Genomic DNA, 15275 nt, shown 5'->3' with positions numbered 1-15275 from the left:
TTGCTAATATAACAAATTATCACAAATTTTGTGACTTACAATAACACAAATGTATTACCTTTCAAATCTTGGGTCAGAAGTCTACAAGGGGCTGGCAGAACTATCTTCCTCCTGGAGGCTTTAGAAGAAAATCCATTTCCTTGCCTCTTCAAGTTCTAGAAGCTGCCTTCCTTGGCTCGTGGTCCCTTCCTCCATCATTAAAGCCAGCAATATAACATCGTCAATTTCCCTCTGACTCTGATTCTCTTATCACATCTTCATTGATTCTGACCTCTTAAGAGGCCTTTTAGTATACTCTGGGCCCACCTAGATAATCCAGGATAGTCTCCCATCTCAAAATCCTTAATCACATTTGCAAAGTCCCTTTTATGATGTAAGATGACATCTCATGTTTTAGGGATTAGGACATGGACATCTTTGGTGGCTTTTATACAGCCAACCACAGCGTGAATCATAGAAAGTGCTTTGACACTGATTTTCAAGCAGACTTGAGTTCAAATCCTGGCTTCAGCACTCATTTCATGACCATTATCCATTTGAGCCTCTGTTCCCTTAACCATAAAATAGGAATAAAATTTCAAGATAATTATGACAGTTGGTGGTAATCCATATAAAATACCTAACATATATAGTGCCCTATCGATAAATGACAGCCATATTTGCTCAAGGAACTTCCAGATGATTCTCATCTGATAGGAATTCAATAGAAGAAACTCCATTATTAAATGAGAGATTTGATAAAGTGACCTCCAAATTCCCTTCTGATATTGCTAACATTATAAGGAGTGAAATAGCCCAGCCAGTGTGGCTCAGTGGTTGATGAACTAGGAGATAACAGTTTGATCCCCAGTGTGAGGCATGCAGGAGGCAGCTGATCAATGATTCTCTCTCATCATTGATGTTACTATCTCTCTCTCCCTCATTCTTCCTTTTTGTAATCAATAAAAATATATTTTTTTTAAAAAGGAGTGAAATAAGAGGTATTTTCTTCCTGTATACTTCACAGATCCAATTGCAAGGAAATTGCTTTTCTGGACAGTCCATAGCCAACAGACCCTCCCACCGTCCTGCTATCTATTTTTGTCACCAGAATCTCTGGTCAGGTCTGAGCAGGACTGAGCCCGGCCTTGTGTGTAATGATTGGCTAGACCAGGCAGCTGAGACCAGCACGGCCTCCCTCCTTCACATCTGTCAACATACCTGGCTGCAAGCAAGTTCCAGCCCGTGACCACTGTCTGCAGGAGCCAGAGAGATTCGGAAAGGAAACAGAACACCTCAATTTTTTGGAAAAGTGGAAGCCCCATGAAGACGCTTCTTCTCAACATCTGAACCTCTTCAGCAAGAGGATTGGATCAATCGTGGGCGTCACCGCAAAGTCAAGAAGGAAGCTGAGAAAAGGCTAATTTAATTCCGCAATCAAGGTAAGTGATCTGTGGTCACAGCCCCTTCTCTCAAGATCACAGCACAAGCATTTTGCCCAGCCTTGTAGCCAGAGCGTCTGATGATAGTCCGCTGAGGTTGAGGTGGTAGATGTGGGGGAGTGTCCGAAGAATTCGGTCATTTGTTCAATCGCATGTCCTGGAAGTGGGTTGTAGTTATCATCCATCTTCTCTCTTCTTTGAAAATTGTCCCTCTATGAAATTTTTTTTTTTGGAACTTTGGAAAGTTTTTTATCGTTCTTTATTTTAAAAAGCATTTTCTTTTGTTGTTGTTTATTGAAATTCATCATTAGTTCTGCAAACGTGGTTTTGTTCCAGAATTTTGCTAGTATGAATTCTTTCCAATTTCAATATATACCAGAAAAGACAGTTTATACATAATTCTGAGAAACAAGCTGTTCCTGCACAGGGCTGTCAACCTCAGGTGATAGGATCTCCCGGGAAGGTATGTGCATTTTTCTGCTTTGGAGCCTAGGGAGTTAAAATCCTGGAGCTGAATCAAGCCTGTTTGCCTAAGCTTATCACCAGGGCAGCTGGGTCAATCATTTACTGACTCAGGCTGTTTCCTACCTTTGATGGAGGACCACTAAGGCCTTGCCTGACAGTCGCTGTAGAACAGACACAAGGCAGCATTGATTGAAGATGCCCTTCTCTGATGCTATAGCTCCTATTCTTCTCTGGCCAGAGCACAGTTTTATCTGAGGAGCAGTAAACGCCACAGGGCCCTTCCCATCTCCACCATAAACAAACGTGAATGAGTGAGACGCTTGCACAAATCAGATACTTCCTATCATCTCAGGCATAAGAGCTGTGGCTTTGGAGCGCTTCCCCTTGGAAGTCAATGGGAAGAACCAGACTAACTGTCGGATAAGTTACTAATTAATTTTTGAAGAAGAGAAAGATTAAGTAATCATTTAAAAAATGAACTTTCCCCTGGTCTATACTTTCTGGAAATATGTTATTTTTTAAAGGACATGGTCCACTCTTCTTAGGTCTGCATATAACTCCTCTAGAATTGTTGTCACATTGTCACCATGTGTACTTGTCAGGTCTAAGCAGTGGTTTCTGGCTCGTTTAATGATTAGAGAGAGGCCTGGCGGTAGGGAGGCACTATTTTTCTGAACTCTCTTTAGGGAAGGAGTTGGCCCGGGTATTAGCCAAGGTAAAGTTTAACACTATTTTTGTCAATCATTTATGAAGCTGAAGTGCATCCCCTTTCACGAGATTTGTGGCAGGAATTTGTATGTGGTCCATGCAGTTAACTAGAGGCAGGAAGCGAGGCCATTGTGGAGTATGGCTCAGGCACAAACCCCATGCCAGATCTGGAGTGAGTCTGTGGCTAACTCCCAGGAATGTGGTGGAGAATCATGGAAAACTGGTAGATTTCTGAGAAGATATTAAGCCCTGTCTGGCCAGTCTCTAGAGATTGTTTGTAGATAAGGCAAGTGATGGAAGTAGTTTTGAAGAGGGAGAAGGGTGCCGGGGCATTCAAATGCATTGGCCAGAGTTTCCCACAATATTGCAGGCTGCCTTAGGGACAGACAGACAGGTACTCAGGTCTGATCTGTTCATTCATCTGACTCAAGCCAAAATGCGGGTGGCACCTGGAATATACCCAGTTTCTCTTCCCATTTCATGCAAAGTGACTATTAAATGGGGGAAGATGAGATTATTTTTTTAGTTTGACTAGACTACAGAGAGATTATCGTTCCTTTTACATGTTAGGAAGTTAGAAAGCAGAAGTCAATTAATTTGCCCAAGTTTGCTGGTAGAGGCTGAGGTAGGATTCTACTCAGCTCTGCCTCACTCTCACTGCTGCTTTCCCATGTGATTACGGAGTTAAGCGCACCCAGGAGCATGCACCGGGGTGGGGGTTCTCCACAGGTTCTTGACGTGCCAGTCCCAGACCAGTTGGGTACCGCTGTAACCAAAAGGCTAGCATTGGACTAGACTTACCTTTGTTGAGATGAGGTAAGAGGAGGGACAGGTGGAGAACAAAGGGAAATATTCTTGGTAGTGACTGGAGTCTTCCTAAGTAATTAGGATATTTTTCTAAGTAAACTCAGGCAATTCTCAGTCTGTATCCCTGCCTCTTTATATTCCAGAGACTCAAATCTGAACTAAAGTGCATCTGAACTATTTCCAGGAAAAGAAATGACACTATCCCAAGCTTTATCTGGGAATTCAAGAATTTAATTGCTAGTCCTTCCACTTCAGTTAATGCTGACTCCACTAAATCCAAGGGATTTGGGCAGAAAGAGGCTTCAAGTATGGGAACCATTAACAGTCTATCATATCACAGCTCACAGTACCTAAAATCCAACGAGACCATGTCAGCTTAGAGTCCAAACGGCTTGTTGGTGCCATCGAAGAGGTAAATGAGTAATGTGCAGAAACAAGTCTTCCTCTGCCCCCACCCCCATTTCACTTTTGTTCTGATGCACCAAAAAAATCCCTGAAATTCTGGCAGAAATTTCAAAGCAGCCACAATTCCTGAGCATTTACAACATCAAGATAAAGAAATGCCATCATGAAATGTGGTTGGCTAAACATTTTTGAACAAAGTGTTCTTTTTTTTCTTTCACTGACATGCCTCATGCATACCTAAAAGTGTGCTAGCAAAGGCATGATAAAAGGGGTTGCATCACCAAGTCCAAGAGTCCCCTTTTCTAATACTACTGACCTTGCTTAAACTTGACTCATGTGCAATCCTTTCTGTTGACTAAAACATTCGGATAAAGAGACAAATAATGAAGCTGAAATACAAGGACTCATAACATCATTCTACCTTTATCCAGTGCTTATTCTGACCAGGAAATGACCCACTGCCCTTTTACCTACATTTTTAAAATTTAATTCCTAGAACAAATGTATGCAATTTGCCCAACTCATGAGCTAGTAAGAAGAGGTAAAGGTTGACTTGGGGTCTGTTGGACTCCAAAGCCCATGATTTTTAGCACTCTCTTTTGGGAAAACTTACCACCCAACAGTAGCTATACTATTTGTATTCTAAATGTAAAAGAGTAAGGAGTCCTTTCTAAATTATTTGCTTAGATCCTGAAAGCATACATTTTTTACCTCCTCTGCATGTGTTCTTGATCCTGTACCAGCATAAAACTCAACACTAATATTTGCCATCCAGGAAAGGAACCACAAAACACACACACACACACACACACACACACACACACACACACTAACAATTCCCCACAAGTCAGTATTTGATCCCTTTCTGAAGCTCTGAGGGAATATTGTTCTTATCTTCTGGTTTGTAAACATTATTTTGTTTATTTGATTTTAATGCAACATAGAAAGGTAGTTACCTTATATATTACTAGAGGCCTGATGCACAAAATTCGTGCAAGAGTAGGCCTTCCTTCCCCTGGCTGCCGGCACCAGCTATTCCTCTGGCACCCAGGACCCAGGCTTCCCTTGCAGCCCCAGCTTCATCCGGAGGTCATCTAGTCTAATTAGCATATTACGCTCTTATCACTATAGATACCAGGATTTTTTTAAACTTTATTTTTGCTGTCAAATTTCTATCTTTGAGAAGGCTGACTATGCCAAAATGTTCCCATATGGTTTTATTTAATCTTTAATAACAGCCCTGTAAGGAGGATAAAGATAATCTTTAATAACAGCCCTGTAAGGAGGTGTCATTTTCAGGTGATAGATTTTCAGAACTTGAGACTTGCTAAACGTGAGTGCCCTTCTCAACATCACTCAGCTAACAAGTCCCATATCTCAGGACTCCAAGTTATTTGCTCTTTTTTCTAACACATAAGAAGGTCTCTGGATTCTAAGCCTGGCAAATAGTGGGAATGGGCACAAAGCAATTTTCAGAAATTAAAAATGCCAAATGTCTACACAGTCTGTTCTCGGACTACAAAGACCTACTGAAATATGAGTTGCTTTGCTTCTGTATTATATCAAGTCATTGTGGGAAATGGTGTTACTCTATTTTCATTAAGTAATGAAAATAAAGACTAAGTTTTACTTGATAAAATCTGCTTAAAAGGCAAAAGTCTTTCAAACCCAAGTGTCCACGAGCTAAGTAAGATATCAAAGGAATTCTTGCTGGGAGAAAAGTGAGAAACCACTGTCCTCTAATATGTTGCATGCCTATGTGACAAGATACATGGGGCAGAGAAAAGAGACCCATTGATAGATACAAACCCTCGATTGGTTAACTCTATAACCAGACAGATGTCTTGTGGATCAAGCAGTTACCAAGTGGTTGAGAACCTAAGGAAGTCCTCCTACAGGTTGGTACTCCATCATGGGTATCCTATTTCTACAGGTGCAATCCCTATAGAAACCGACTGAACTGACAGGAGGAATTCCTGTGCCCTATGAATCCCACTTCTGTCCTACAGACAGCGCTCTGAGTAGTCATGGAGCTCTGTATCAGCTGTGCATCTAGAGTGCCTAACTGTTTTCTTATTCCCTGGGAACCACTTCCCTGGGAACCACTCCTGGCTGCCTGGATCTCGATCCCGCCTGACATTCTTGTTGCCTGCATCCTTACTTTACGGTGCACCCATTTCTGTGACCTCAGAGGCTCTAAGGATCTTGGTACAGGAGAACCATAAGCATTGGGCAATGAGCAAACAGATAGAAAGAAACTGTGCTCCTGCCCCACATCAAGTTGAAAATTATTTCCCTTCTCTCTACAGTTCCAAGGTCAAGCTTCCCTTGGGAGCAGTTAAGGAACTGAAGGTCACAAAAAGCTGGCAATTCACTGTGCCATGGAGGGGTTCCCAAAAGCAAAATGGAAATGAGACTGCTTTTACATAAGACGTCCTCTGAATTTGGAGGACGGGGTTCAAACAGTCTGAATTTGTACAATAGTTTCACTGTGGGCTTAAGTAACCTCCATAAAACTTAGTAATTTATTTTATTTATTTATTTATTTATTTATTTATTTATTTATTTATTTTGGTAAAATCACAACACTATCAAAAATACTTCCTACAGAGAATTCTGGGCAACTCTTTTTTTGTCATTGTTGCACTGAGGTTTCAAGGTTCATTTTTACAAGAGAAGCCTTGTATAATGCATCCAGCTCTCAGTCAATATTCACTGGTGGTATTAATTAACATTTGTCTATAAATTTAGTAGAGAAAGTGATTTTAAAACTTGCCAGGGATGACTGAAAGAACTAGAAGCCTTAACCTGTGACAAAGAAGGAATGATGCATCAGGGTTACTTGTTCTGCCATCAGTAATAGAATGGCACAGCACACGGGCCATCCCAGTCATGTTTGATTCTGCTACCACTGCATGTTAACTATGTAACACTGAGCGAGTCGCTTCTGCTTTCTTGGCCTTAATTTTCTCTTTTTAAAGTTGAGGTTGCTTCATTATTTTTAAGTTCTACTCTGGTTTTAATATCCTATCTTCTATAAAACAAAAACAAAACTAGAAAAGTTAAGATCAGGAAGTTCTTTTAAAAATTAAACACAGAAATAGTTTTTATCTCTGGAGCCATCATCCCTGTAGCGTAGGTAAATGACCTTGGGGGAACAGAAAGCTGCTAAGGTAATCTCAGGAATATAACCTTGGATGGTGATAAACTAGAAATGCCGGGCATCAATCTTTTTTAGGGAAGGAGCCTACTCAGCTGGGAAAATGCAGGGAACTGCCTCCCAGATTTCTCTCCAGCTGCAGTCCTGGCACTGACACTCAGCCTTGCCACACCTGCCTGTCACTAATTTGAGCTCCAGTGAGCAGGCAGTCATGACTATTACCCTCCCTTACAAATAAACAGAGCTCTTAGAGGTGACGTGACTTGCCCAAGGTTACAGAAGCACAGCAGTGAGTCAGAGGGAACAGTGTGAGTTTAGAGGGGTGAGGGTGGATGGGAGGGTTAAGTGACATAAGCAAAGGGTGGAGGGACAGATCCGCACTTGTTCTGAAGTTCACACAACAGTGGTCAAGGACTGTTAAAGAGCTTGAAGTGTGTTTCAGATCCTGTGAGCATCCCTGTTCTCCCGCTCTTCCCTAAGCCCCCTCAGCTGCCCCACCCAGGGTTACTCACCCAGGTTGTGGCTAATTGGGTGCCTGTTCTCATGTCATTTCTTGTAAGCTTCATGAAAGCTACTTGTAATGAAGAGAAGGTTTAAGGAGGAAGGAGAATGCATCAAGGATCTTCCCTGAGGCCCTGAACTGAAAGGGCAGCTGTCTTTGATTCCCCTGACTGCCTTCTTTTTGCTGCTGAAATAAGTGGACATCAGGATGACTGACAGAATTATGAAGTTCCATTCCAAGCAGTGATATATATATATGTGTGTGTGTGTGTGTGTGTGTGTGTGTGTGTGTGTGTATACACACACACACACACACACACACACGCCTCTGGAGTTATTTTATTCCTCTCTGCTCTACTTATCCCATAGAAAAGGGAACAACAATGCTCGATCACTGTGTATGAAAGAAAATACCCAGAGCAATACTGTTCAAAGGAACCTGCTAGCTGCACCAAGCATTAAGGTGTGACTGAAAGTTCTAGTTAGAAGTGTAGCACTATGGCCCATGCTGGTTTACTTTATCACCCAGGCCCATGCCAAGGGAGCTTTAAAGCTCTGAAGAATGACTCTCACAAGTCCCGCAACGACTCTCTAATCCAACAAGAAAAATACTGAATGAAATTGGACAAAAATGATCTTATGTCTCAGTAGCATTCCAACCCTGCATCTCCTTGCTGACCACTTTTGTCCCTTTTTAAAGACGAGAGAAAGACAATTATTAATTTTGTCACCAAGAGGTATCTGGTCATTTTCTGGGGGACAGGGGAATGCCATGCATTCTTTAAGAAGAGGCTGCTGCCCTGGCCCGTTTGGCTCAGTGGATAGAGTGTCAGCCCATAGACTGACAGGCCCCGTGTTCTTTTCTGGTCAAGGGCAGGAGCTTTGGTTGCAGGATCTATCCCTGACCCTGGTCTGGAAAGGCAATCAATTGATGAGTCTCACATCGATGTTTCTCTGTCTTCCCCTCTCCCTTTCACTCTCTCTAAAAACTATTGGGTCGGCAGGTAAGTAATTGCGGATTTTTTAAAGAAAATCAAAGACAATTTTTTCATGGAACTAAATAACTTTATTCTGTAATGTATTGCCCATTTTGATCAATGACCTTTTGCCATCTTTCAGGCAGCATCATAATCCCACGTTCAAAAAACTTCTGGTTTTTATTAGCAAAAAACTGAATCAGGTACGATTTGACATCATCATCATTATTGAAATTTTTACCATTCAAGGAGTTTTGTAAAGATCGAAACAAAAAGTAATCAGATGGTGCAAGGTCAGGACTATATGGTGGATGTGGCAAAACATCCCAACCAAGCTCCATTAATTTTTGCCGAGTGACCAAAGATGTGTGTGGCCTTGCATTGTCATGATGGAATACAACACCTTTTCGATTTGTCAATTTGGGCCGCTTTTCTTCAACTGCATTGTTTAATTTCATTAGTTGTTCAATGTAGACATCAGAATTGATCGTTCGGTTGGGTGGTAAGAGTTCAAAGTAGACAATTCCTTTGTAATCCCACCAAACTGATAACAAAACCTTCTTTTGATGAATATCAGCTTTTGATGTTGTTTGAGTTGGTTCACCTGGCCTGCTCCACGATCTTTTCCGCTTGATATTGTTGTAAACAACCCATTTTTCATCCCCAGTTATCAGTTGTTTTAAAAATGGATCATTTTCATTACGTTTCTTTAGCAAATCGCAGCTGCTAATGCGTTGCATTAACTGTGATTCTTTCAGTTCGTGAGGAACCCATGTATCGAGTTTTTGAACATAGCCAAGTTGTTTTAAGTGATTTTCAATGCATGTATGTGATACATGAAGCTTCTCTGCAATCTCACGTGTTGTACTGTGACAGTCTGAATTGATTATTGCTTTGATTAGGGCGTCATCAACTTCAACTGGACAACCAGAGCGTTTTTCATCTTTGAGTGAAAAATCACCAGAACGAAATTTGGCAAACCAATTTTGACACTGCCGTTCTTTTAAGGCTTCGTCACCATAAACAGCACATAACTTTTTATGAGCTTGCGATGCGTTTTTCCCTTTGTGGAAATAAAAAAGCAAAATATGATGAAAATGTTCCTTTTGATTTTCCATTTTTCAACGAACGCCAAACAAAAACTACAAAACAGATCAAAAAACTTTTTTTACTGATTAACAGCTGAATAGCCAACTATCAAATAACAAAATGTGTTTTACATTTTTACTACGTCTGCAAACCTAAAAATTCAACTGAAGCCATATATGTGTGAAACCCGCAATTACTTACTTGCCTACCCAATAAAAGAAAAATATCTTCAGGTGAGGATTAACAGCAAAAGAGGCTGCTTTCCTGGCAGGGTCCTTAAGTGACTTTCTGTTGTACTACACAAAAATATTGCACTTCTCAGTTTTGATTTTATTCCTAATATCTAAAGGACGTATTAGGTAATCTCTTGGAGAGGGATGGACAACACAATAAATAATGCTAGTTGATTCTATCCACAACTATATTGGCTGCACTCACTTTCTAGAAGCCACAAAACAACCAGCAAAAGTCACTTGTGGGTTGCCCATTATATATATGCAGTTAAGGTGAGATAGAATGAGGATAGGCTAATGTTTCAACCATGTAATGCCTCTTAATGAGACCAGAGAACCAAAATGACCCATGATTCCAATAATCATTAGCAATGCCAAACTTAAATACAGATCTCAATGTCTGTTTTTTTGTTGTTTTTAAAAGGTAAGGTGCTGATATGACACAATCTCATACATACTCTAATGCTAATGACCGAATGACTAAGCACCAGTTGATTCCTTCACATCTTCTTCTATGGTAGGGGTGTCGAACTCAATCAGAGAAGGGGCCAAAATCTAAAATCCAGCCTAAATCGCGGGCCGAATGGTTTACTGAACAGTCATAAACTGTCATTGTGATGGAAACGCAGCGGAGTGCAGTGATGACAGCGAGGTGCGGGCCACATTGCAAGGCCTGGTGGGACGGATTTGGCCCGCGGGCCTTGTGTTTGACACATGTGTTCTGTGGGTTCAGTGAGCACGCTGTTGTTTCTTGGGTTAAACTGAATTTCTAATATTAGAATGGATTCTTCAGCTTGCCAGTTTTCTAGCAGGAGAGAGAGCATCTTAGGGCATGAGGCAAAACTGAACTCAGCTTTTCTACTTTCATAAAGCTATCTGGATACATATACAACTTCCCATGGTCTTCCCTCTGCCAATTAATAGTAAATGGAGTTGGAAACCATAAGTATTTATCTGTGCCTGAAGACTGCCAGGCAGTGAAGGTAAAGAGAGGTATATCAGTCCAGGCTTTTCAGAAGATGCAGGACTGTCCCTGATAAACCCACTTTTTGATGCCCACTAAGCCAAAGGCAGCATTTTGAACAGAGGAGTTTTTATGCCATAAATCTTCAGGATTTGGGGCAAGTGCTTTACTGTAATTGCAGCAGAACTAAAATAATTTACAAGCTGTGTATGTGTGTGTGTGTGTGTATATATGTGTGTGTGTACAATTCATGGAGATCATTTTTATATGAGAAAGGCATTAGATTAATTTTGTTTAAAAAGTCTTTTGTCTGGATTATTCCTAGGTGTTAGTTACACAAAATCTAGACACTTGCTTAATTTCTGGAATTAATTTAGCAAATATCTCTCCAAATCACAGACCTTAAATATTTCTATTGATAGTATATCCCTTTCTCTAAAATTGCTACAGCACGTTTTGATGATTTTTAGAAAAGGCAAGCTACAAGAACCTTTGGAATGGAAAAAATTCTTTTGATATGTCTAAATAAATCTCGGGGTTAGTTCATGATACTTTATTTCAGCTGTCTTCAAGTAACTCTTGGCATGCTAAACTTAACATCCCATTAACCATCTTATTTTATATAATCTTATATGTAAGGTTAACCAAAGAAATTTGAGTAAACTGATAAATGGATACAGAGGCTTGACATTATTTGGTTACAATGTGAGGTTAGCCACTCTCCAAACTGACTTTTTTCACCTATTCTATAGACACCCATTCTGACCATATATGGTTATGTTAAATCTTTGGCTATTCTCCTAAGGGGATTATCTGAGAGTCACCATTTTCCTCTTTGAGCTACTATTTGATATGCCTCCAAATGGGACACTATTATTTTTCACATGCATTTATATCAGAAGCTATCAATTCCCACTTGCCTCAAGCCAAGATCATAACAGCATATTGGAATGAAATATTTTCCATTGTTCTAACAGAGAGCAATAAAAAGACATTTATAGAGTGCCTCAAATATGCTTGACATTGTGCTAAGTGCTGCAAAGATGAGTAACTCACAGTTCTGCCCAGAGGAAGACCAACATCTCTAAGAGCAGATGGACCAGTAAAGGCGCCAAGGCAGCACCATGTGAGGTTGTAAGGGCAGCGACGACTGACACACACACAAAAGTTTCAGATGGATGTTCAGGAAGATTTTCAGAGAAGTAGAGATCCAAGTGTGTTTTTTAAAATAGGGAATTAGAATTTGCATCCTTCCTTTTTTAAGAATTCAGACTTTGAAGAGAAAGCTGCTTCCTTTTAGGAATATGTCTGAATATCCTAAGGAGGTGAAAGTACCAGAGACAGTAATGGTAAGCATGGCTGAGAATGATTTGATTGCCTGGAGAAGGCAAGTAACAGGGGGGCCCAAAGATATAGATAGATAGATGATAGATAGATAAATAGATAAATAGATGATAGATGATATAGATAGATATAGATATAGATAAAGATATAGATTTTTTTACATAGAGAAAGGGAGAGAAATAGAGAGTTAGAAACAGCCTTGAGAGAGAAACATCCATCAGCTGCTTCCTGCACACCTCTTACTGGGCATGTGCCCACAACCAAGGCTGATTCTCTACCCACTGAGCCAAACTGGTTGGGGCCAAAGAGATCCTTCTAATTAAAAGGTAGAAATAGCTTCCCTGGTGTGGCTCTGGTTGAGCATCAGCCTATGAAAGGAGTCATTGGTTCAATTCCCAGTCACAGCACATGCCCAGGTTGCAGGCTCAATAGCCAGTGTGTGTGTGGAGGCAGGGAGGGGGAGAGGGAGCTGCAGTAGGCAGCCAATTGATGATTCTTTTTCATTGGTGTTTCTATCTCTTTCTTCTTCTCTATTCCTTTCCCTGAAATCAATAAGAAATATATATATTTTTTTTAAATTTAAAGGTAGGACAGAAAGAACCAGAACTTTACCCCAAATCAGAATCTGTGTCTAAGTTTAGAGCTATTCTCTGCAGCCCAGGCTTTACGTGCTCTTCCAAACCCTAGTGAATTTTGCCTGGTGGACAGTCTTGTTATAAATCTGATGGCTGCTCAGTTATGGGTTACATTTATTCAGGGAACCACTTTAAACAGAAATAAAGAACAAAGAAGAAAATGCTAAAGAAAAGACAGAAATGTGTTCTGGGACCACTGAGGAAATTCAGGGTTAAAGATTAGAGCTGACCTCCCTAGCACTCATCCTGACAGCTTCCATTAACATCCAAATTCAACTTTGCATTTAATGCCACACATTTCAAGTGGGCTGCTAGCCAGAAGGACAAGTTGAATAGCTTTTGACCTAGTGTGGTTGGAAATCCTCCTTAACTTGGCTTAGGTAAATGTTTATTGTGTAAGTGAAACTGTCACCATCTTAAACAATTCCCATTTCCTGAAGTTAGGCCAAAATATTGTTGAATGCATAATGGGCCAAGTTTCATATTGGGTTGATTTTTTCATTCACTGAAAGAAAAATTATACGTGAAAGTGAACTGAATAGATTTGACTATATAAATACTTAAAACTTCATTTATAAATATTATAAGCAAAGGTAAAAATAGAAATAATGACTTGGGAAAGTATATTTTCAACATGAATAACACACAAAATATTATTAGCCCTGCAGAGTATTTACAAATTCATACTAGCGAAAGGCACTACCCCAGGAGAGAGCTGGGAAGAAAATCAGCTGAAAATTCAGAACAGAAGAATATTAAATTACCTATAATCAAATGAAGAGCTGACTAACCACAATGAAAATAAATGCAGATTTAAACTGTGAGCTAGCACTTCATTTTTTAAAAATTTTCAATTGTTTTATATTCAATATTATTTTGTATTAGTTTCAGGTGTACAGCATAGTGGTTAAACAATCATAACTTTCAAAAGTGTTCCTCCAATATTTCCAGTGCCTACTTGACCCTGTATATAGTTATTACAATGTTATTGACTATAGTCCTTATGTTGCACTCTACATCACTATTATAACTACCAGTTTGAACTTAATCTCTTCATCTTTTTTATCCAGGTCCTCAGCCCCTTCACCCTCCACCTCTCTGGCAACTATCAGTCTTATCTCTGTACCTATTACTTTGCTTCTATTTTGTTTGTTTTGTTCTTTAGATTCCATGGAATCATATAGTATTTGTCTTTCTCTGTCAGACTTATTTTACTTCATATAATATCCTCTAGGTCCTTCCATGCTATCACAAAAGGTAAGAATTTATTATTTTATATAGCCAAGATATATTATATTTTATATATTAACAACCTCTTTATCCATTTATATATTGATGGGTACTTGGGTTGCTTCCATTTCATGGCTGTTGTAAATAATGCTGCAATGAATGAATGTAGGGGTGCATATATTCTTTTGAAATAGTGTTTTGGGTTTCTTCAAATGTAGATCCAAAAGTGGAATCCTGAGGAATAAGGCGGTTCCATTTAAAAATGTTTGAGAAACCTCCATAGAGTTTTTCATACTGTCTACACAGTCTGCATTCCCACCAACAGTGCATGAGGATGCACTTTTTTCCACACCCTTGCCAACACTTGTAGTTTGTTTATTTATTGACAATAGTCATTTTGACTAGTATGAGGTAATATCTCATTGTGGTTTCAATGTGCATTTCTCTAATGATTAGTGATGTTCAGCATCTTTTCATGTCAATTGGCCACTTAAATATTCTCTTTAGAGAAGTGTCTGTTCCTGTCCTCTGCACATTTTCAATTGGATTATTGTGGGGTTTTTTTTGTTTTGTTTTGTTTTTTTTGTTTTTTTTGTGTTTTTTTTTTTGGTGCTGAGTTGTATGAATTACTTACAAATTTTGAATATTAATCTCTTATCAGATGTATCATTGGCTAATATGTTCTCCCATTCAATAAGTTGCTTTTTTGTTTTGTTGATGGTTACCTTTACTTATGTGCAAAAAATAAGTTAGCATGCTATAGTCTCATTTGTTTATTTTACTTGGTTTCCTTTGCCCAAAAAGTTATATCAGAAAAAAAAATATTGCTAAGTTAAATGCCAGAAAGTTTACTGCCTACGTTTCCTTCTAGGAGTTTTATGATTATAAGTCTTACATTAAATCTTTAATCCATTTTCAGTTTATTCTAGTATATTGTGAAAAAAGATGGTCTAGTTTTATTTTTTATATGTATCTGTCCAATTTCCCCAACACCATATATTGAAGAGACTGTCTTTACCAGTGTGTGTGCTTGCCTATTTGTCATATATTAATTGACCATGTAGGCATGGGTTTATTTCTGGATTCTCTATTCTGTTCTATTGATGTATGTGTCTGTTTTTATCCCAATTCTATGCTGTTTTTATTACCATAGCCCAGTAATATAGTTTGATATCAGGTAGTGTGATTCCTCCAACTGCTCTTTTTTTTCAAGATTTTGTGGCTATTTGGCTTTTGGGGGGCGTTTGTGGTTCAATATACATTTTAGAATTATTTGTTCTAGTTCTGTGAAAAATGCCATTGGTATTTTGATAGAATTACACTCAATCTATAGATT

The 15275-nt window shown here is 39.3% G+C and overlaps 1 protein-coding gene across 5 annotated transcripts in view; it reads left to right on the top strand.

Moving 5' to 3' along the window:
• Positions 1-1193: 1193 nt before the first annotated feature.
• Positions 1194-15275, top strand: part of PHLDB2 (pleckstrin homology like domain family B member 2) — a 221681-nt gene continuing 207599 nt past the window's right edge. For 2 of the 5 annotated variants that reach the window (XM_036448413.2, XM_045584005.1), the window contains exon 1: positions 1196-1421. The gene's annotated coding sequence lies outside the window, so the exon portion shown is untranslated. Of the gene's footprint in view, positions 1422-15275 lie in introns of all 5 variants that reach the window. The other 3 variants (XM_036448409.2, XM_045584006.1, XM_036448415.2) reach the window with 3 other exon arrangements.

Source organism: Pipistrellus kuhlii, unplaced genomic scaffold (genome assembly GCF_014108245.1).
Source record: "Pipistrellus kuhlii isolate mPipKuh1 unplaced genomic scaffold, mPipKuh1.p scaffold_m20_p_2, whole genome shotgun sequence".
Lineage (NCBI taxonomy): Eukaryota > Metazoa > Chordata > Mammalia > Chiroptera > Vespertilionidae > Pipistrellus > Pipistrellus kuhlii.
Note: the sequence above shows the minus strand (reverse complement) of the source record. Positions and strands in the feature narration are given on the sequence as shown.